The 21444-nt window shown below is 50.5% G+C and overlaps 1 pseudogene; it reads right to left on the reverse strand.

The window, feature by feature from the left end:
* The window catches only part of LOC123061444 (uncharacterized), a 126264-nt pseudogene extending 105521 nt beyond the window's left edge, over positions 1 to 20743 (reverse strand).
* Positions 20744 to 21444: the final 701 nt, after the last annotated feature.

The following is a 21444-nucleotide window of genomic DNA, read 5'->3' on the forward strand; positions in this document are numbered from 1 at the left end:
CGAAACAACGAACTGTCGCAACGGTGCACAGTTAGGGGGAACACTTTCTTGAAATTATTATGAGGGATCATCTTATTTACTACCATCGTTCTAAGTAAACAAGATGCAAAAACATGATAAACATCACATGCAATCAAATAATAGTGACATGATATGGCCAATATCATATAGCTCCTTTGATCTCCATCTTGGGGCTCCATGATCATCTTGTCACCAGCATGACACCATGATCTCCATCATCGTGTCTTCTTGAAGTTGTCTCGTCATCTATTACTTCTACTACTATGGCTAACTCTTTAGCAATTAAGGAAAGTAATTACATGGCGTTGTTCAATGACACGCAGGTCATACAATAAATAAAGACAACTCCTATGGCTCCTGCCGGTTGTCATACTCATCGACATGCAAGTCGTGATTCCTATTACAAGAACATGATCAATCTCATACATCACATATATCATTCATCACATCCTTTTGGCCATATCACATCACATGGCATACCCTGCAAAAACAAGTTAGACGTCCTCTAATTGTTGTTTGCATGTTTTACGTGGCTGCTATGGGTTTCTAGCAAGAACGTTTCTTACCTACGCAAAAACCACAACGTGATATGCCAATTGATATTTACCCTTCATAAGGACCCTTTTCATCGAATCCGATCCGACTAAAGTGGGAGAGACAGACACCCGCTAGCCACCTTATGCAACTAGTGCATGTCAGTCGGTGGAACCAGTCTCACGTAAGAGTACGTGTAAGGTCGGTCCGGGCCGCTTCATCCCACAATGCCGCCGAATCAAGATTGGACTAGTAACGGTAAGAATACTGAACAAAATCAACGCCCACAACTACTTTGTGTTCTACTCGTGCATAGAAACTATGCATAGACCTGGCTCATGATGCCACTGTTGGGGAACGTAGCATAAATTCAAAATTTTCCTACGTGTCACCAAGATCTGTCTATGGAGAAACTAGCAACGAGGGGAAGGAGAGTGCATCTACATACCCTTGTAGATCGCTATGCGGAAGCGTTCAAGAGAACGGGGTTGAAGGAGTCGTACTCGTCGTGATCCAAATCACCGGAGATCCTAGTGCCGAACGGACGGCACCTCCGCATTCAACACACGTACAGCCCGACGACGTCTCCCATGCCTTGATCCAGCAAGGAGAGAGGGAGAGGTTGAGGAAGACTCCATCCAGCAGCAGCACAACGGCGTGGTGGTGGTGGAGGAGCGTGGTACTCCAGCAGGGCTTCGCCAAGCACCGCAAGAGACGAGGAGGGAGAGGGGTAGGGCTGCGCCAAGAAGGAGAGAAACTCTTGTGTTTGGGCAGCCCCAAAACCCCACTATTTATAGGAGGAGGGGAGGAGGGTGCGCCCCCTCTAGGGTTCCCACCCCTAGGGGGGCGGCAGCCCTAGATGGGTTTGAGGGGGGCGGCCAAGAGGGGGAGAGGCGGGCGCGCCCTAGGGTGGGCCTTAGGCCCATTTGAGCCTAGGGTTTCCCCTTTCTCCTCCTAGCTGCGCCTTGGGCCTTGTGGGAGGTGCACCAGCCCACTCAGGGGCTGGTCCTTTCCCACACTTGGCCCATGCAAGCCTCCGGGGCTGGTGGCCCCACTTGGTGGACCCCCGGGACCCTCCCGGTGGTCCCGGTACGTTACCGATAAAACCCGAAACTTTTCCGGTGACCAAAACAGGACTTCCCATATATAAATCTTTACCTCTGGACCATTCCGGAACTCCTCGCAACGTCGGGGATCTCATCTGGGACTCCGAACAACATTCGGTAACCACGTATATCTATTCCTTATAACCCTAGCGTCATTGAACCTTAAGTGTGTAGACCCTACGGGTTCGGGAACCATGCAGACATGACCGAGACGTTCTTCGGTCAATAACCAACAATGGGATCTGGATACCCATGTTGGTTCCCACATGTTCCACGATGATCTCATCGGATGAACCACGATGTCGAGGATTCGATCAATCCCGTATACAATTCCCTTTGTCTATCGGTACGATACTTGCCCGAGATTCGATCGTCGGTATCCCGATACCTTGTTCAATCTCGTTACCGGCAAGTCTCTTTACTCGTTCCGTAACACATCATCATGTGATCAACTCCTTGATCACATTGTGCACATTATGATGATGTCCTACCGAGTGGGCCCAGAGATACCTCTCCGTCACACGGAGTGACAAATCCCAGTCTCGATTCGTGCCAACCCAACAGACACTTTCGGAGATACCTGTAGTGTACCTTTATAGCCACCCAGTTACGTTGTGACGTTTGGCACACCCAAAGTATTCCTACGGTATTCGGGAGTTGCACAATCTCATGGTCTAAGGAAATGATACTTGACATTAGAAAAGCTTTAGCATGCGAACTACACGATCTATGTGCTAGGCTTAGGATTGGGTCTTGTCCATCACATCATTCTCCCAATGATGTGATCCCGTTATCAACCACATCCAATGTCCATGGTCAGGAAACCATAACCATCTATTGATCAACGAGCTATTCAACTAGAGGCTTACTAGGGACATGGTGTTGCCTATGTATCCACACATGTATCTGAGTTTCCTATCAATACAATTCTAGCATGGATAATAAACGATTATCATGAACAAGGAAATATAATAATAATCAATTTATTATTGCCTCTAGGGAATATTTCCAACAGATACTTAGCGGATAAGAAGGATGGAAAAATGAACAAACGTATATTTGATATACATGTTATTGAAGTGTACTTTACTAGTGTTTATAGCAACCCCTCAGTATTTGATACTGGTTCAGTTGCTAAGAGTAGTAACTCGAAGCGAGAGTTGAAAAATAAACAGAGACTAGTTAAGGGCAAGGTGATGATGTGAGTTGGAAGTGATTCCAAGGTTGATAAGATCACCATCGCACACTCTCTTTACCTTCGAGATTAGTGTTGAACCTAAAATAAATGTTATTTGGTGTTTCCGTTGAGCATAATATGATTGGATCATGTTTATTGCAATGCGGTTATTCATTTAAGTCAAAGAATAATTGCTATTCTGTTTACATGAATAAAACCTTCTGAGGTCATACACCCAAGGTGAATGGTTTATTGAATCTCGATCGTAGTGATACACATATTCATAATATTGAAGCTAATGCAAACTTAATAATGATAGTGCAACTTATATATGGCACTTCCGTTTAGGTCCTATTGGTGTAAAACGCATGAAGAAACTCCATGCTGATGGGATTTTGTAATCACTTGATTATGAATCATTTCATGCTTGCGAACCATGCCTCATGGGCAAGAGGACTAAAACTCTGTTCTCCGGAATAATGGAGCAAGCAACTGACTTATTGGAAATAATACATACTGATGTATGCAATCAGATGAGTGTTGAGGCTCGCGACGGGCATCGTTATTTTTCGATCTTCACAAATGATTTGAGCAGATATGGGTATATCTACTTGATGAAACATAAGTCCGAAACATTTGAAAAGTTCAAATAATTTCAGAGTGAAGTGAAAAATCATCATAACAAGAAAATAAAGTTTCTGCGATCTGATTGTGGATGAGAATATTTGAGTTACGATTTTGGTCTTCATTTGAAACAATGCGGAATAGTTTCGCAACTCACGCCACCTGGAACACCACAGCGTAATGGTGTGTCCGAACGTCATAACCGTACTTTATTAGATATGGTGCGATCTATGATATCTCTTACCAATTTATCACTATCGTTTTGGGGTTATGCATGAGAGACAGCTACATTCACGTTAAATAGGGCACCATCTAAATCCGTTGAGATGACACCATATGAATTGTGGTTTAGCAAGAAACCTTAGCTGTTATTTCTTAAAGTTTGGGGCTATGATGCTTATGTGAAAAAGTTTCAACCTGATAAGCTCGAACCCAAATCAGGGAAATGCATCTTCATAGGATACCCAAAGAAACTTGTTGGGTACACCTTCTATCACAGATCCGAAGGCAAGATATTCGTTGCTAAGAATGGATCTCTCTAGAGAAGAAGTTTCTCTCGAAAGAAGTGAGTGGGAGGAATGTAGAACTTGATGAGGTAATTGTACCTTCTCCCAAATTGGAAAGTAGTTCATCACAAAAATCAGTTCTAGTGATTCCTACACCAATTGGTGAGAAAGTTAATGATAATGATCATGAAACTTCATATCAAGTTACTACCGAACCTCGTAGGTCAACCAAAATACGTTCCACACAAGAGTGTCACGGTAATCCTGTTCTGGAGGTCATGTTACTTGACCATTACAAACCTATGAACTATGAGGAAGCGATGATGAGCCCAGATTCCGCGAAATGGTTTGAAGCCATGAAATCTGAGATAGGATCCATGTATTAGAACAAAGTATGGACTTTGGTTGACTTGCCCAATGATCGGCAAGCCATTGAGAATAAATGGATCTTCAAGATGAAGACAGACGCTGATAGTAGTATTACTATATATAAAGCTCGAAATGTCACAAAAAGTTTTTCGACAAGTTCAAGATGTTGATTACGATGAGATTTTCTCACTCGTAGCGATGCTTAAGTCTGTCCGAATCATGTTAGCAATTGCCACATTTAATGAAATCGGGCAAATGGATGTCAAAACTACATTCCTTAATGGATTTCATAAAGAAGAGTTGTATATGATGCAACAAGAAGGTTTTGTCTATCCTAAAGGTGCTAACAAAGTGTGCAAGCTCTAGCGATCCATCTATGGACTGGTGCAAGCATCTCGGAGTTGGAATATATGCTTTGATAAAGTGATCAAAGCATATGGTTTTATACAGACTTGCAATAAAGCCTGTATTTACAAGAAAGTGAGTGGGAGCACTATAGCCTTTCTGATAAGTATATGTGAGTGACATATTGTTGATCGGAAATGATGTAGAATTTTCTGGAAAGCATAAAGGAGTGTTTGAAAGGATTTTTTCGAAGAAAGACCTCGGTGAACCTCGGTGAAGCTTCTTACACATTGAGCATCAAGATCCATAGAGATAGATCAAGATGCTTGATAAGATTTTTCAATGAGTACATACCTTGACAAGATTTTGAAGTAGTTCAAAATGGAACGGTCAAAGAAGGAGTTCTTGCCTGTGTTGCACGGTGTTAAGCTGAGTAAAGACTCAAACCCGACGACGGTAGAAAATGGAAAGAGAATGAAAAGTCATTCCCTATGCCTCAGTCATAGGTTCTATAAAGTATGCCATGTTGTGTACCAGTCCTATTGTATACCTTAGCATGATTTTGGCAAGGGAGTACAATAGTGATCTAGCAGTAGATCACTGGACAGCGGTTAACATTATCCTTAGAGGACTAAGGAAATATTTCTCGGCTATGGAGGTGATAAAAGAGTTCATCATAAAGAGTTACGTCGATGCAAGCTTTTGACACTGATCTAGATTACTCTAAGTCTTGATCTAGATACATATTGAAAGTGCGAGCAATTAGCTAGAGTAGCTCCGTGCAGAGTATTGTAGACATAGAAATTTGCTAAATACATACGGATATGAATGTTGCAGACCGTAGACTAAACTTCTCTCACAAGCAAAACATGATCACTCTTTGGGTGTTAATCACATAGCGATGTAAACTAGATTATTGACTCTAGTAAACCCTTTGGGTATTAGTCACATAAAGATGAGAACTAATCACATGACGATGTGAACTAGATTATTGACTCTAGTGCAAGTGGGAGACTGAAGGAAATATGCCCTAGAGGCAATAAGGAAGTTGTTATTTATATTTCCTTATATCATGATAAATGTTTATTATTCATGCTAGAATTGTATTAATTGGAAACTTAGTACATGTGTGAATACATCGACAAACAAAATGTCACTAGTATGCCTCTACTTGACTAGCTCGTTGAATCAATGATGGTTATGTTTCCTAACCATAGACATGAGTTGTCATTTGATTAACAGGATCACATCATTGGAGAATGATGTGATTGACTTGACCCATCCGTTAGCTTAGCACGATGATCGTTTAGTTTGTTGCTATTGCATTCTCCATAACTTATACATGTTCCTATGACTATGAGATCATGCAACTCCCGAATACCAGAGGAACATGCTATTGTGCTATCAAATGTCACAACGTAACAGGGTGACTATAAAGATGCTCTACAGGTATCTCCGATGGTGTTTGTTGAGTTGGCATAGATCGAGATTAGGATTTGTCACTCCGAGTATCGGAGAGGTATCTCTGGGCCCTCTCGGTAATGCACATCACTATAAGCCTGGAAAGTAATGTGACTAATGAGTTAGTTGCGGGATGATGTATTACGGAATGAGTAAAGAGACTTGCCGGTAACGATATTGAACTAGGTACTGAGATACCGATGATCGAATCTCGGGAAAGTAACATACCGATGACAAAGGGAACACCGTATGTTGTTATGTGGTTTGATTGATAAAGATCTTCGTAGAATATGTGGGAGCCAGTATGAACATCCAGGTTCCGCTATTGGTTATTGACCGGAGATGTTTCTCGATCATGTCTACATAGTTCTCGAACCCGTAGGGTCTGCACGCTTAACGTTCGGTGATGATCGGTATTGTGAGTTTATGTGTTTTGATGTACCGAAGGAAGTTCGGAGTCCCGGATATGATCACAGACATGACGAGGAGTCTCGAAATGGCCGAGACATAAAGATTGATATGTTGGACGACTATATTCGGACACCGGAAGTGTTCCGGGTGATTTCGGAGAAAGCCGGAGTGCCGGAGGGTTACCGGAACCCCCCGGGGAAAGATTGGGCCTACATGGGCCATAGGGAAGAGGGGAGGCAGCCCACAAGGGGCAGCCGCGTCCCTGCCTATAGGGAGTCCGAATTTGACTAGGGAGGGGGGCGCGCCCCCCTTCTCTTCTCCTCTTCCTCTCCTTTCCTTCTTTCCCCTTCTCCTCCTAGTAGGACTAGGAAAGGAGGAATCCTACTCCTACTAGGAGGAGGATTCCTCTTCCCTTGGCGCGCCCCTAGGGCCAACCGGCCTCCCCTTGCTCCTTTATATACGGGGGCAGGGGGCACCCTAGAACACACAAGTTGATTGCTTTTAGCCGTGTGCGGTGCCCCCCTCCACCATAATCCACCTCGGTCATATCATCATAGTGCTTAGGCGAAGCCCTACGCCGGTAGCTTCATCATCACCGTCATCACGCCGTCGTGCTGACGAAGCTCTCCCTCGACACTCAGCTGGATCAAGAGTTTGCGAGACGTCACCGAGCTGGACATGTGCAAATCACAGAGGTGTCGTACTTTCGATGCTAGGATCGGTTGGGTCGTGAAGACGTTCGACTACATCAATCGCGTTGTCATTACGCTTCCGCTTACGGTCTATGAGGGTACGTGGACCACACTCTTCCCTCTCGTTGCTATGCATCACCATGATAGATCTTGCGTGTGCGTAGGAAAAATTTGAAATTACTGTGTTCCCCAACAAAAAGTGCTCCTGCCCAAGTTCCGCCTCGAGGCAGTGACGCTTCATCCCCAAAGTCCTCCTCTTATTTTTTTCTAGGTCAAAAGCACTTATATACCAGAAGATGGGCACCGGAGGTGGGCCGAGGAGGCCACAACCCACCAGGGTGCGCCAGGGGGGCCTGGCGCGCCCAGGTGCATTGTGCCCACCTGGTGGCCCCCTCTGGTGTTTATTGACTCCAATATTTCTTAAATAATCCATAAAAAATCTCCGTAAAGTTTCAGCCCATTTGGAGTTGTGCAGAATAGGTGGCCTGGCCCAGGTCTAGATTTCCAGCTGCCGGAATTCTCCCTCTTGGTGTGTTCCTTGCAAATTATGAGAGAAAAGGCATTAGAATTACTCCAAAAAGCATTATTATGGATAAAAACATTATAAATAACAGTAAGAAAACATGATGCAAAATGGACGTATCAACTCCCCCAAGCTTAGACCTCGCTTGTCCTCAAGCAAAAACCGAAATTGAAAAACATGTCCACATGCTTTGAGAGAGAGGTGTCGATAAAAACAAAATACGGACATAGAAGCATCATGTTGATTATTATAACAACAATGACATTAAACATAGGACTTTTATCATAGAAATTTTATCATATACTTCTCATGAATAAGTAATAGTTCATCACACAATCGAAGTATAAAGCAAAAGCTCTATTAGAAACCAACGAATTATGTTCTCAGTCAATTTTGCAACTACAATTCATCATCTTTTCGGGAAGAGTCACATGTCAGAGCCTTTAGGCAAGTCCACGTACTCAACCATCATATAGTCTTCTATGATTTGTAACACTCATCTTGTACCCATGAGCAAAACATTTCAATCGGACACATAGAAAGATAAGGGCTTATAGTTTCGGCTCCCAACATACTCACCTCAAGGGTGATGTCAACAATAATAACTCATGCTATCTATATTCAATTGGACATATGTGCCTATATCTTTCCTCACCACATGATGCTTGCCAAAAGATAAAAATAAAAGGGATAGAGAGAAAACTTTGACTCTTTGTGTAAAAGTAAAAGATAGGCACTTCGCGGAGGGAAGCAGAGGTTGTCATGCGCTTATTTGTTTGTATGCTCAATCCCTTAGTGCAAGAGAACGTCACGTTGTATTGCCCCTTAAGATGACAACCTTTATTATGCAATATGTCGCTTTTATTCTTTGTCATCCAAGTTCGTACAACGCTCAATTTTCTCTTACACTAAATGATCTCACACTTTTAGAAGCAATTTTTATTTCCTTTTTGCACAGATGACAACTTACTTGAGGGATCTTGCTCAATCCCTAGGTAGGTATGGTGGACACTTGAAAAAGATTTGGGTTTAAGGGTTTTTGGATGCACAAGTAGTATTTCTACTTAGTACAGAATTTTTGGCTAGCAAAGATAGGGGGCAAGCATCACATGCTAAAGGATCTATGACAATATGACTTCTATGTGAATATAAACAAACATAAACCATTAAGTTGTCTTGCTTGTCCAACGTCAACAATTTTGGCATATAATATTTTGACGAGGGCTCGCAATCACAAAAGATTTCTAGGATAGTATATCCATATGTGAATCTTCTCTTCCCTTATTAATTCTTTCATGAGTTGCATCATTGACTAATGCTATGTTTGCCAGTCTCTAATAAAATTTTCTACCTATACTTTTCCTTATATGGTGCCATCATCTACCATAGGATTAGTATATAATCTTTTCATTATTTACTTCCTTTCTTCATCTATTTCCTTTCTCTTTTTCTTTCTTCCTTATTTCTTTTCTTCATTCGCAACATGAAAGTAAAGAAAGCAAAAACTAAAACTAACTTCATTATATAACTTGCACACGGTTATAGGGATAGATCACTAAGCAAACTCTCAAAAGAAGAAAGGATCGAACTAAACTTTATTTCATTTGAAAGCAAAAGATTGAACTAAGATAAATAAAAGCAAAAATATAGTGGGATGATACGATATCGGGGCACCTCCCCCAAGCTTGGCGGAAGCCAAGGGGAGTGCACATATACCCGATACTCAATTATCCTTTTGGTGGTGAAGGAGATGATGGTGGTGATGAAGGAGAGATCTTGTCCTTGGAGGAGCTTGAAGAGGCCATGGTAGATGGAATCTAACAGAAAACAACAAGAAAAAAGAGAACAACGGATTTCTCCATGATATAGTGATCAACAGGTTCGGGAAGTATATATAGACTTTTTTATCTTGCAGAACAAGTATATGGTAGAAAAACGGAGTACGGGAGGTGTCCCAGGTGGGCACAACCCACCTGGGCGCGCTAGGCAAGCCTGATGCACCGTGGTGTCCTGTGCCCACCAGGGTACGCTTCCTCGGAGTTTGTTATTTCCAAAATTTTAAAATATTCCAAAACTGATAAAAAATATTTTTGTAGATTTTCGGAGTCCATTTACTTACCGTATCACGTACCTCCTTATTTTCATGATTCTAGAGTGTTCCGAAAGGACTCTTTTATTTGTTCTTCCAGTGTGAAAGTTTGGATAATATTACTTTCAACATTAATAGGCGTACCTGAGATATAATGCTTTATTCGTTGCCCATCGACAACCTTCGGGTTAGTGCCTTCGAAATTATTTATTTTGATGGCTCCAGACCAGTAAACCTCCTCGATGACATAGGGGCCTTCCCATTTCGAGAGGAGCTTTCCTACAAAAAAAAATCTAAAACGAGAGTTGTACAAAAGAACATATTCTCCAACTTTAAACTCACGCTTTTGGATTCTTTTGTCATGCCATCTTTTAACATTTTCTTTGAATAACTTTGCATTTTCATAAGCTTGGGTTCTCCATTCATCTAATGAGCTTATATCAAATAACCTCTTTTCACCAGCAAGTTTGAAATCATAATTGAGTTCTTTAATTGCCTAATAAGCTTTATGTTCTAACTCAAGAGGCAAATGACAAGCTTTTCCATAAACCATTTTATAAGGAGACATACCCATAGGATTTTTATAAGCTGTTCTATAAGCCCAAAGTGCATCATCTAATTTCTTAGACTATGTCGGATTTCGGGTTCCGGCAGACCCTTGAGGTTCGAACACTGGGGTGCGCGCAGAGATTTTGCGTCCTACCTACATGCACCCCTCCGCCTCGCTAAGATCTAACCTATGGAAAGAACAACACGAGAGACACAGGGTTTATACTGGTTCGGGCCACCGTTGTGGTGTAATAACCTACTCCAGTGTGTGGCGTGGTGGATTGCCTCTTGGGCTGATGATGATGAACAATACAAGGAAGAACAGCCTCGCGAGGGTCTGCTCTTGGCTGGGGCGATGAACTGCTGGGAGGAGTTCAGTCACCCTTCTCTCTCTCTCTCCGATTGTTGATCCTCTCTCTCTCTGATTCTCTCTGATCGTTCCTCTCTCCTCCCCTGTGGGGGGCTGGTCCTATTTATAGAGGCCCTGGTCCTCTTCCCAAATATCGAGCGGGAAGGGAGCCAACAATGGCGGGCTAATTTAAAGGGGGACAGGTAGTACCAGCTATCCTGACAAAAGTAGTCTTCGTCTGCACAAAGCTCTGGTGGTGACGCCGTCTTGGGCTCCATGATGACCTCCATCTTGCAGTCCTCCCGGTCTTGGTCTTGTTGCACCGAAATGGCAACCTTTGCCTGATGCCTCGGTACTCCGCGGCTGCGCTTGCTCCCTTTGCACCAAAGAGGAAAGGAGGACACTGCATGGGCTGGCACCCGCCTGGCGCCTTTGGTCGTCATGGCTTGCGTTACGGGCACCTCATGAGGTACCCCGCCTTGATCTCTCCGCCTCCTCGCGAGCCAGCCTAGTGAGGCCGTGCCTGAGGAAGCTCCGCATCGTCCGCCCCACGAGGCTTGGCCCCTCGCGAAGGTCTTGGGTCTGTGTTGATGAAGATGGGCCGTGCTGGGCCCCCCTTTGAGCCATGCCGCAGGCCGCAGGCAGGCAAGTCTGGGGACCCCCGTTCCCAGAACGCCGACAGTAGCCCCCGAGCCTAAGGCGCGCCAGGACTTGGCCGTGCAGGGAGGCGGAAGGGCAAGAGCGAAGCGCCGCGGGCCCTAACAGCCTGCGGCCTTGGGTGCCGCATGGCAGCTGATTGGACGTGAGCGCCTTAGCAACCGTGCGAGTTGATAAAGGAGCAGCATCTGCCTAGGCTTTGCTTTTTGCTTTCTCCGGTTGCTGCTCAGATCCCCTTTCTTGCGCCTCTCCTTCCTTCCTCCAAAATTTCCAGATCTACTCCGACCGTGAGACCTAGGAAGCCATGGCGCCTCGTCAGCCCCCGACCGTAGCTTGGTACTCGTCTGCCCTGGACTCGCCGAACGTGTCGGAGGAGAGCCTCGCCCAGTTGCGCCGGATGGCGGCGGCGCGGGGCATCGACGGGGCGAAGGTGTTCAAGGCCGGCTCCGCCACCCCTGAGGGTCAAGGGAGCACCTTCTATCCGTTCTTCGTAAGTGCCATTGCTGCTGGCCTGGTGCCTCCCTTCTCCGAGTTCTTCTTCTCTATCCTCCGCCATTACAAGCTAGAGGCTCTGCATCTCCACCCCAACTCCGTCCTTCTCCTGGCAATCTTTGCCTATTACTGCGAGGCTCACGTGGGGGTGCAGCCCTCAGTGGCCTTGCTGCGCCACTACTTCTACCTCCGGACCTCTCGCGGTCCTGCTTCCGTGTGCATGAGCTTCATCGCGTACGGTGGCGCCATTGCCATCTCAAACCCCGGGAAAAGGATTGAGGGCTTCAGGAGCAAGTGGGTCTTGGCGGATGCTGGGCGCATCCACCCTCGGCTGATCTTGCCCACGGAGCAGCCCACGAGCTCCAGCGATTGGGGTCGAGTGGAGTTCGCGGACCCCCGCGCGAAGCTGGTGTTGGAGAAGATGGACGCGGATCTGAGGCCAGCCAACATGGCGGCGGCGAAGCTGACCGGCGCGTCGCTGCTGAGGGAATTCCTAGAGCACCAGCTAGCTCCGCTTCGGAAGTACTCACTTCCGATGTGGAGGCCCCATCCGAGCCCCGCAGCCTTGGCCGACGGAGACCTGGCTGCGGTCCTCCAATCTCTGGTCGAGGGTGATCTGGCGAGGTTGGAGGGCGCTCCTACGCCCTTGTTCCTCCGCGACGACTGGGAGCAGGTAGTGGAGTCCATGCCCGTCTTCAACGGGGACGGGCCCATGCCCATGGAAACTCTCGAGGAACCGGTGGACGTGCCCTCCGACGACTCCAGCGAAGAGGAGGAAGGAGGGGAGCGGGAAAAAGGGCCTGACTCCAAAGCGACTGACGGAGAGTCGAGGGTTCCCCTCCCCCGGCGCAGGTCCCGCGTTCTCCGCCTCTCTCCGAGCGATGACGACGAGGATGACGACGAGCAGGACGGTGGGAGCTCGCCCCCGATCCCAAAGAAGGACAGGACTGGGCTGATCTCCCGCGGGTCTGCCCCGGCCCCGAGGCGGACCGCAGACGCACCTTCTGCTTCCAAGCTTCCCGAGGTTGACCCTTCCAGCCGGCTTTCAGGCTTCAAATTTGGCCAAAGGCCGCTCGAGCTCACTGGCGACGACCTGTAAGCCTTTGATTCTTGTCTTTATTTCTTGTTGTGCTTCTAAGGCTTGACGTCCGCATCTATTGGATAGGCTGGCACCTGTAGCAAAGAAGCCGAAGGGAGCTCCTGAGGTTCCATCCGTGGCAGCGCCTCTGCCCGCGAAGGAGGGTGACCGCGACGCACGGGCTTCTCCTGCCCGGTCGTCCTCGTGAGGTCTGGCTGAGCCGGCTGGGGCGAGCTCGGCCCCCACAGCCCAAGCGACTCCCGAGGTGCCTTTGCCTGCTGCCGCCACTACAGCCGTTGGGGCGTAGCAGACTCCGCCTCAGGATGCTATGGCCGCGCTACCGCCTTCTCCTCCTACTCCACCGGCTGCTGTCTCTCCGACTCCTTCTGCCGTTTTGGATCGTCCTATTGCTGAGCTGGACCGACTGCGGAAGGATCTTCTTGGCGCCGACCCTCGCTTGGTGGCTGGGCGCTTGGAGCTGGCTTCAGGATGGGTTCGCTCCGACGCTTCGATTCGGGCGGCGCTGGTCCAGGCCTCGACGGCTTGCGATGAGGAGAAGCATGCCGTCCTTGAGGCGAAGGCTGCTCGTGACGCAGCCCTGGGGGAGGTGGTCGACATCCGTGGTCGCTGCAAGGCGCTGGTGGACGAGCTGCAAGGCCTGCGGGACCAGCTCGCGAAAGAGGTCCGCCTTCACCAAGAGCAGGAAGAAGGCGTGAAGGCTCGCGAGGTGGCCGTCAAGGAGAGGGAGGTCAAGCTCAGGAAGTGCCGCGACCGCCTAGGCGCGCTGGAGCAGGAGTTGGGGGCGAGGAAGGCTGAGCTGGACGACAAGGCCCTGGTTCTTGCCGAGGACCGCGTGGCCTTCACGGAGATGGAGGCAAAGGCTCGCTCCTCGCTGAGGACGCTTTATGACAGCGGCCTGGAGAGCCCGCTGGCTAGCGCCGAGGATGGCCCTGCCAAGCTGCTTCCCTTCCTGGTTCGCGCTCTTGAAGATGTCGCCCTTGGCCTTGGCCCCACGGTCGAGGCCGAGGCGCGTGTCCTGTCTTCTGCGGCACTGACGCGGGTGCTCACCCACATCTACCTTCACGATCCCGACATCGACCTCGACAGCCTGCTAGAGCCAGTAAGCGGCGAGCGTGCCGCTGCCACTGCCGAGGCTGTGAAGGGTCGCGCGGAGGCTCTGCTGGGGAAGTTCCGGGCCTTCAGCACCAAGCCGAAGCAAGGCGCTGCCGACCCCACTGCTCCATAAGGCGGATCCACTCCGCGCTGCTCCACCACCGACAAGTGACTCCGTTGTGGCTCCTGTCCCGCCTTTAATTCCTGCACATGTATCATGCCTCGGGGAGGCGTTTAAACTTGCGTTTGGCATTGAGATAACAGTGTGGACTGTAATATTTGCTTTTGAATTCCTTGAAATTTGCGCTTTTCCTTCCTACTTGCTTATGTTCTACGCCGGCAGAGCCCGGCCCCGCGCATACCTCACCCAGCATTAGTCCCGACTGGAAACCAGGACGGGGCCAAGGAGTGAGGGGCTACGTGACAAGTTAGGCTCCTGAGTCGCGATGCTCAGGAGTCCCCCTTGGCGCACGAATTGCAAGTAGGGAGGTGTGATGTGGGTGGATCTACCGTTCTACGTCTGTAGAGCCCGGCCGCGCGCATACCTCAACCGCCGTTAGCCTTTCGGAACTAAGGAGTGAGGGGCTACGCGACCAGTTAGGCTCCTGAGTCGCGATGCTCAGGAGTCCCCCTTGACGCTCAAACGGCCTTCGTACCTTGGCTCCGCTCGGGGAGAGACGCGCGACGAACCAGGCCCGGGGGGCCTGGCTGGGCGGCGTGCGTCTGGGTGTGACCCAGGCGCAGCCCCCGTGCCCAGCCCCCTCGCGCGGCACTCCCGAGGGGAGGCGTTACGATGAGGCTAGACACTGAGCTCTGGGCTCCCTGAGGTTGATGCGGCCCGGGGGCCACCCTCAGTTGTTTATCACCAGCGCGGAGCATAGCGCTTCCGTATGTGTACGGGCATAGCCGCTCCTCGGCAATGTCGTCAGCCAGCGCGGAGCATGGTGCTTCCACTGGTACGTGGGAGGGGGCCCCCTCCGGGAGGAGCCCCCGGGGCGTGTACAGCCCCGCCCTGACACGTGGCTAGCACGGTAGGGCCTGGCGAGGTGTATCTGGGCACCCGTGAGCCAGCGCGGGACTCACGGGGCCCTACCTCTAGGCGGGTTGCGCCTGGCACTGGGCCTTATCTTGTGATGTTTCCCTGCAAATTTGGTTAGATGCCGGCACTCTACATCCTCGGGTCCCAGCCCTCGAGCGGGTCTCAGCCGTCGCTGGTATGCCAGGTCGCGATGCCGTGGACAAGGCCAGAGGGTGAGGGCTGGAGAGCCAGTAAGAGCCCTGAGTCGCGATGCTCAGGTACCCCCCCTTTAACGTGCAAGTGGTCGGCATGGAGAAGAAGAGGTGCCATGGACCGACATCAAATAATCAAGCATGGTGGGTATAACGCATAACCGGAAATAAATGCAAATGAGATACATGCCGCTGGGTCTGGCCCGAGCGACTTGGGGATCATGCAGCCCGAGGGGCGCCCCCAACAAGGTAAGCTAACAACATGAAATAAAAGGGATACATGCCGCAGGGACGGACCCACGCGGCCTGGGAATAATGCAGCCCTGGGGGGCGCTCCCAGCTGGAAGTGAAACTTGAAAGATGTCACCTGATGACGTTGAGGACGAAGGGGTGTTGGTGTAGCAGACTCGGTGGGCTGCGGAAGCCGATCCTCACGAGCCCCCAGGCCCAGGGGCCTCGGGAGGCTCCGGAGGTGCTGGCGGCTCCCCGCGGACCATCTCCATCTCCGCCAGGGCTGCGGAACGCCTGGCCTCTTGTGCCTCCATGATGCCCCTCATGAGGCGCTGGTACGTGGCAGCCGCGTTCGGCAAGCCGTAAGGCATGCGAACATAGCTGTGGGGTGGACCTCCGCAGCGCCCCACTCGCGAGGGCCAGAGGCGCTCCAGAGAGGCGACTCGGTTGAGCCCTGGTATGTCGATGCAGACGCGCAGCCCACCATCCTCGCCTGGATGGGGAGCCACTGCTGGTAGACGGCGGCCGCCTTTCATGACCCTTGACTCCTGTAGCTCCTGAATGGCCTTGCTGACGAACTCCTGAGGGTCTGGCTCTCCTTGCCTTACTCCTTCTTGAGGGAAACGTGCTTCGAAACACGCCTCCATGTGGTGCCCAAGCGCCTCCCTCGTGACCCTAGCCAGGTCGGTGGCCCTCCAGGGGAGAGCCCCCGAGCCCTGCCTGAGGAGGGCGCCGGGCGTGCTTTCCTATGCGATGGAAGGAGGTTCCCCCTGGGCAGGCACGGGCCCAGAGGGGCCTGCCTCCTGAGGGGCCGGGCCGGACAATGTCTTCTTCTTCTTGGGGCGGTCTCGGGAAGCCTCCTGCTTCCGCGATCCGGGTCTTCCAGTGACGCGGCCTGAAAGGCTCGTTCCAGGGAACACACCGCGTCCTTCTCTTCACAGGGCACCGTGATGACTCCGCCACTTCCTGGCATCTTGAGGATGTTGTAGCCGTGGTGAGTTACGGCCATGAACTTGGCCAGCGCTGGGTACCCAAGGATGGCGTTGTACGGCAGGCGAATGTGAGCGACGTCGAAGTCGATGAGCTCGGTGCGGTAGTTGTCGCGTGCCCCGAAGGTGACAGGGAGGCGGACCTGCCCAATCGGGACCGTGGAGCCGTCGGTGATTCCGGAGAAAGGCTTGGTTGGCTGAAGCTGGCTGTAGGGCACTTGGAGATTGTTGAATGTTTCCACGGACAGGACGTTGAGCCCTGCCCCGCCATCGATGAGGGTCCTGGTGACCACCACGTTGCTGATGATTGGGGAACAAAGCATCAGGAGGACTCCGGCTGTAGCCACACACTTGAGCTGATCTGCTGAGCTGAACGTGATGGCGCACGCCAACCACCTGAGAGGGCGCGTGGCTTCAAGCCTGGGGAGGACTGCATTCACTTCGCGGGCGAACTGCTTGAAGATGCGCTGAGAGGCTGGGGCTTGAGCCCCGCCCAGGATGCAGGCGATCGCGCGCGGCTCCTGGAAGCCCCCAGCCCCCTCGTCTTGGTGGCGGTCCTCGTTTCTCCTTGGCTGCGATGGCAGCGGAGGGAGGCCTGCATTGCCTTGCGGGCAATCCTCGCGAGGCTGATCCCTCCAGTCTCCCTCGCGAGGCGGGTCTTGCCAGCGATCCTCGCGAGGTTGATCGCGCCACCCTTGGCGCGGGCCACGGTCTTCCCAGCGTCCTGCGTTCCTTCCTCCTCCTCGACCGTAGCCCCGGTCACCGCGGTCGGGGCGACGGCCGATCCTTCCTTCTCGCACGGCTCGGAGCTCTTGACATTCGTTGGTGTTGTGGGTGTGGAGGTCGTGGTACACACAGTACCGACTGCCCTTGGAAGGTTCGGGCTGATCTCTGCCCCGCTTGGTGTCTGGTTCTGCCGCGAGCACGGCAGCCCCCTTGCGCTTCACATCCTTGGCCTTGGGCTTCTTCTCTTCTGGGTCTGCAGCAGGCAGCTCGAGGAGGGAGAGACGCCCTTCCTCAGCCCTGGCGCACTTGGTTGCCAAGTTGAACAGCTCCAAGGAAGTGCACAGGTCTTCATGCATCGCCAGCTCCTCCTTCATCTTGCATCGCGCATGCCGTCGGAGAAGGCTGAGATGATGGCCTCCTCAGTCACCTTGGGAATCTTGAGGCATGCGTTGTTGAAGCGCTGGATGTACTTCTGCAGGGTCTCCCCGGGTTGTTGCTTGATGCGGCGCATGTCGCTCATGGCGGGTGGCCGGTCGCGAGTACCTTGGAAGTTGGCGATGAAGCGGGTGCGCATCTCGTCCCAGGAGGAGATCGTCCCTGGAGCCAGTTTCAGGAGCCAGGTGCGGGCCCCATCCTTGAGTGCCATGGGAAACCAGTTCGCCAGGACCTTCTCGTCTCCGTTGGCAGCTTCAATGCCCAGCTCGTAGAGCTGGAGGAACTCCGCAGGGTCAGTCGTGCCGTCGTAACGAGGAGGCAGGTCTGGCTTGAACTTGTCGGGCCACGCGACGCTGTGTAGCTCGGTGGTGAAGGCACGGCAGCCTGCTGTGGCCACGGGAGGCCTTGGGTGACGAAGAGCTTGGTCTTTCATATCCCCACGCGCTGCAGCCGGGTCTTGACATGCGGGAGCAGGAGCATGGTCGCGACATGCTGGAGCATGGAGCGCCCAGGCAGCTTCTTGCAGGCGAGGGATTTCCTGGCAGCTCTGCTCTTGCTGCGCTGGCACCTAACGGAGCGGGTTCCGCCCAGGGGCCATGCGCCTTGGAGCCATGGTGCCTTCTTGAGGAGAAGGCGGCCGGGCCGCTGCCGGAGCCTCGTCGCTCGCGCGGGGCGGGGTGCGGTGTTGCGGAACGGAGGGCGTAGGAGAGCCCCCTGCTGCGTGGACAAGCTCGGCGACGCGGTCGAGCCATTCTTCGTAGACGTCGTCGACGGGACGGTAGCGCAGGAGCTCGTTTGCCGCGATGAGCGCAGCTCGAGCCTCCATGGGTGCGTGGAACGCGCGGGATGAAGAACCAGCTGGGGTGAGCGAGGGAGTTGCGGTGCGGCCATCTTGCCGCACGGATGGATGCTGAGACGATGCTTGTTGCTTGTCCCCCGCCCGGCCGGTGGCGGTGTTGACGGCAGGTGACGGGGAACGGCGAGGACGCCCGCCGACAGGAACCGTCTGGGCGACGCGGGAAGCGAGAGCGGCCCGGTGCTCGGCGTGGGCCCGACGAGCGTCAGACATGGGCGCGATGATCGGAGGAGAACGGGGTGGTGGAAGACGAATTCCGGCGCACCCCTACCTAGCGCGCCAAATGTCGGATTTCGGGTTCCGGCAGACCCTTGAGGTTCGAACACTGGGGTGCGCACGAAGATTTCGCCTCCTACCTACCTGCACCCCTCCGCCTCGCTAAGATCTAAGCTATGGAAAGAACAACACGAGAGACACAGGGTTTATACTGGTTCGGGCCACCGTTGTGGTGTAATACCCTACTCCAGTGTGTGGCGTGGTGGATTGCCTCTTGGGCTGATGATGATGAACAATACAAGGAAGAACAGCCTCGCGAGGGTCTGCTCTTGGCTGGGGCGATGAACTGCTGGGTGGAGTTCAGTCACCCTTCTCTCTCTCTCCGATTGTTGATCCTCTCTCTCTCTGATTCTCTCTGATCGTTCCTCTCTCCTCCCCTGTGGGGGGCTGGTCCTATTTATAGAGGCCCTAGTCCTCTTCCCAAATATCGAGCGGGAAGGGAGCCAACAATGGCGGGCTAATTTAAAGGGGGACATGTAGTACCAGCTATCCTGACAAAAGTAGTCTTCGCCTGCACAAAGCTCTGGTGGTGACGCCGTCTTGGGCTGCACGATGACCTCCGTCTTGCAGTCCTCCCGGTCTTGGTCTTGTTGCAGCGAAATGGCAACCTTTGCCTGACGCCTTGGTACTCCGCGGCTGCGCTTGCTCCCTTTGCACCAAAGAGGAAAGGAGGACACTGCGCGGGCTGGCACCCGCCTGGCGCCTTTGGTCGTCATGGCTTGCGTCACGGGCACCTCGTGAGGTACCCCGCCTTGATCTCTCCGCCTCCTCGCAAGCCAGCCTGGTGAGGCCGTGCCTGAGGAAGCTCCGCGTCGTCCGCCCCGCGAGGCTTGGCCCCTCGCGAAGGTCTTGGGTCTGTGTTGATGAAGATGGGCCGTGTTGGGCCCCCCTTTGAGCCACGCTGCAGGCCGCAGGCAGGCAAGTCTGGGGACCCCCGTTCCCAGAACACCGACAGACTAATTCTTCCTGTACCTATTCATAGTCTTTTGCAAAATTAATTTTATTTCTCTATTGCTAAGTTCAACTTGACCACTAGACTGAGGATGATAGGGTGATGCAATTCTATGGTTAACATCATACTTGGCAAGCATTTTACGGAAAGCACCATGAATAAAGTGTGAGCCACCATCGGTCATTAAGTATCTAGGGACTCCAAACCTTTGGAAAATAACTTCCTTAAGCATTTTAATAGAGGTTTTGTGATCAACACTACTAGTTGGAATAGCTTCTACCCATTTAGTAACATAATCAACATCAACCAAAATATGTGTATACCCATTAGAGGAAGGAAAAGGTCCCATGTAATCAAATACCCAAACACCAAAAGGCTCAACAGCAAGTGAATAATTCATACGCATTTCTTGACGCTTACCAATATTACCTATTCTTTGACATTCATCACAAGATGAGACAAACTTACGGGCATCCTTGAAGAGATTAGGCCAATAAAATCCAGATTGCAATACCTTGTGAGAAGTTCTATCTCCATCATGATGCCCTCGATAAGCCTCGGAGTGACATTTTTGTTCGATTTGTCCCTTTTCATGCTCAGGTACACAACGTCTAATAATACCATCTACTCCTTTATAAAGATGTGGGTCATCCCAAAAGTAATGTCTTAAATCATAGAAGAATTTTTTTCTTTTGTTTGTGAAGCTAGGTGGCAAATATCTAGCAACAATGTAATTAGCATAGTCAGCATACCAAGGAGTACCATTAGCAACATTTATTTCAGCTAACTGCTCATCGGGAAAACTATCATCAATAGGAAGTGGGCCATCAAGCACATTTTCAAGCCTAGACAAATTATCAGCTACGGGGTTCTCAGCTCCTTTTCTATCAATGATATGCAAATCCAATTCTTTTAACAAGAGAACCCAACGAATAAGTCTAGGTTTAGCATCTTTCTTTTCCATAAAATATTTAATAGCAGCATGGTCTGTGTGAAAAGTTACTTTGGAATCAACAATATAAGGTCTAAATTTATCACAAGCAAACACCACTGCTAAGAATTCTTTTCTAGTAGTAGCATAATTCCTTTCACCACTGTCTAGAGTTTTACTAGCATAATGAATAACATTAAGTTTCTTATAAACTCTTTGTCCTAGAATAGCACCAACAACATAATCACTAGCATGACACATAATTTCAAAAGGCAAGTTCCAACCAGGTGGTTGAACAATAGGTGCAAATATTAAGGCTTTCTTGAGTGTTTCAAAGGCTTCTAAACAAACATCATCAAAAACAAAAGGAACGTCCTTTTGCAAAAGACTAGTGAGAGGCCTAGAAATTTTAGAGAAGTCTTTAATGAACCTCCTATAGAAACCAGCATGACCTAGGAAACTATGAATACCTTTGATGTCCTTAGGACATGGCATTTTCTCAACTGCATCAACCTTAGCTTGGGCCACTTCAATACCTCTTTCAGAAATTTTATGACCCAAGACAATGCCTTCATTAACCATAAAGTGGCACTTCTCAAAATTCAAGACAAGATTTGTTTGTTCACATCTCTGCAAAACTCGCTCAAGATTTCTTAAACAATCATCAAAAGACTTCCCGTAAATAGAAAAGTCATCCATAAAAACATCAACAATCTTTTCAC

Source organism: Triticum aestivum, chromosome 3A (assembly GCF_018294505.1).
Source record: "Triticum aestivum cultivar Chinese Spring chromosome 3A, IWGSC CS RefSeq v2.1, whole genome shotgun sequence".
NCBI lineage: Eukaryota > Viridiplantae > Streptophyta > Magnoliopsida > Poales > Poaceae > Triticum > Triticum aestivum.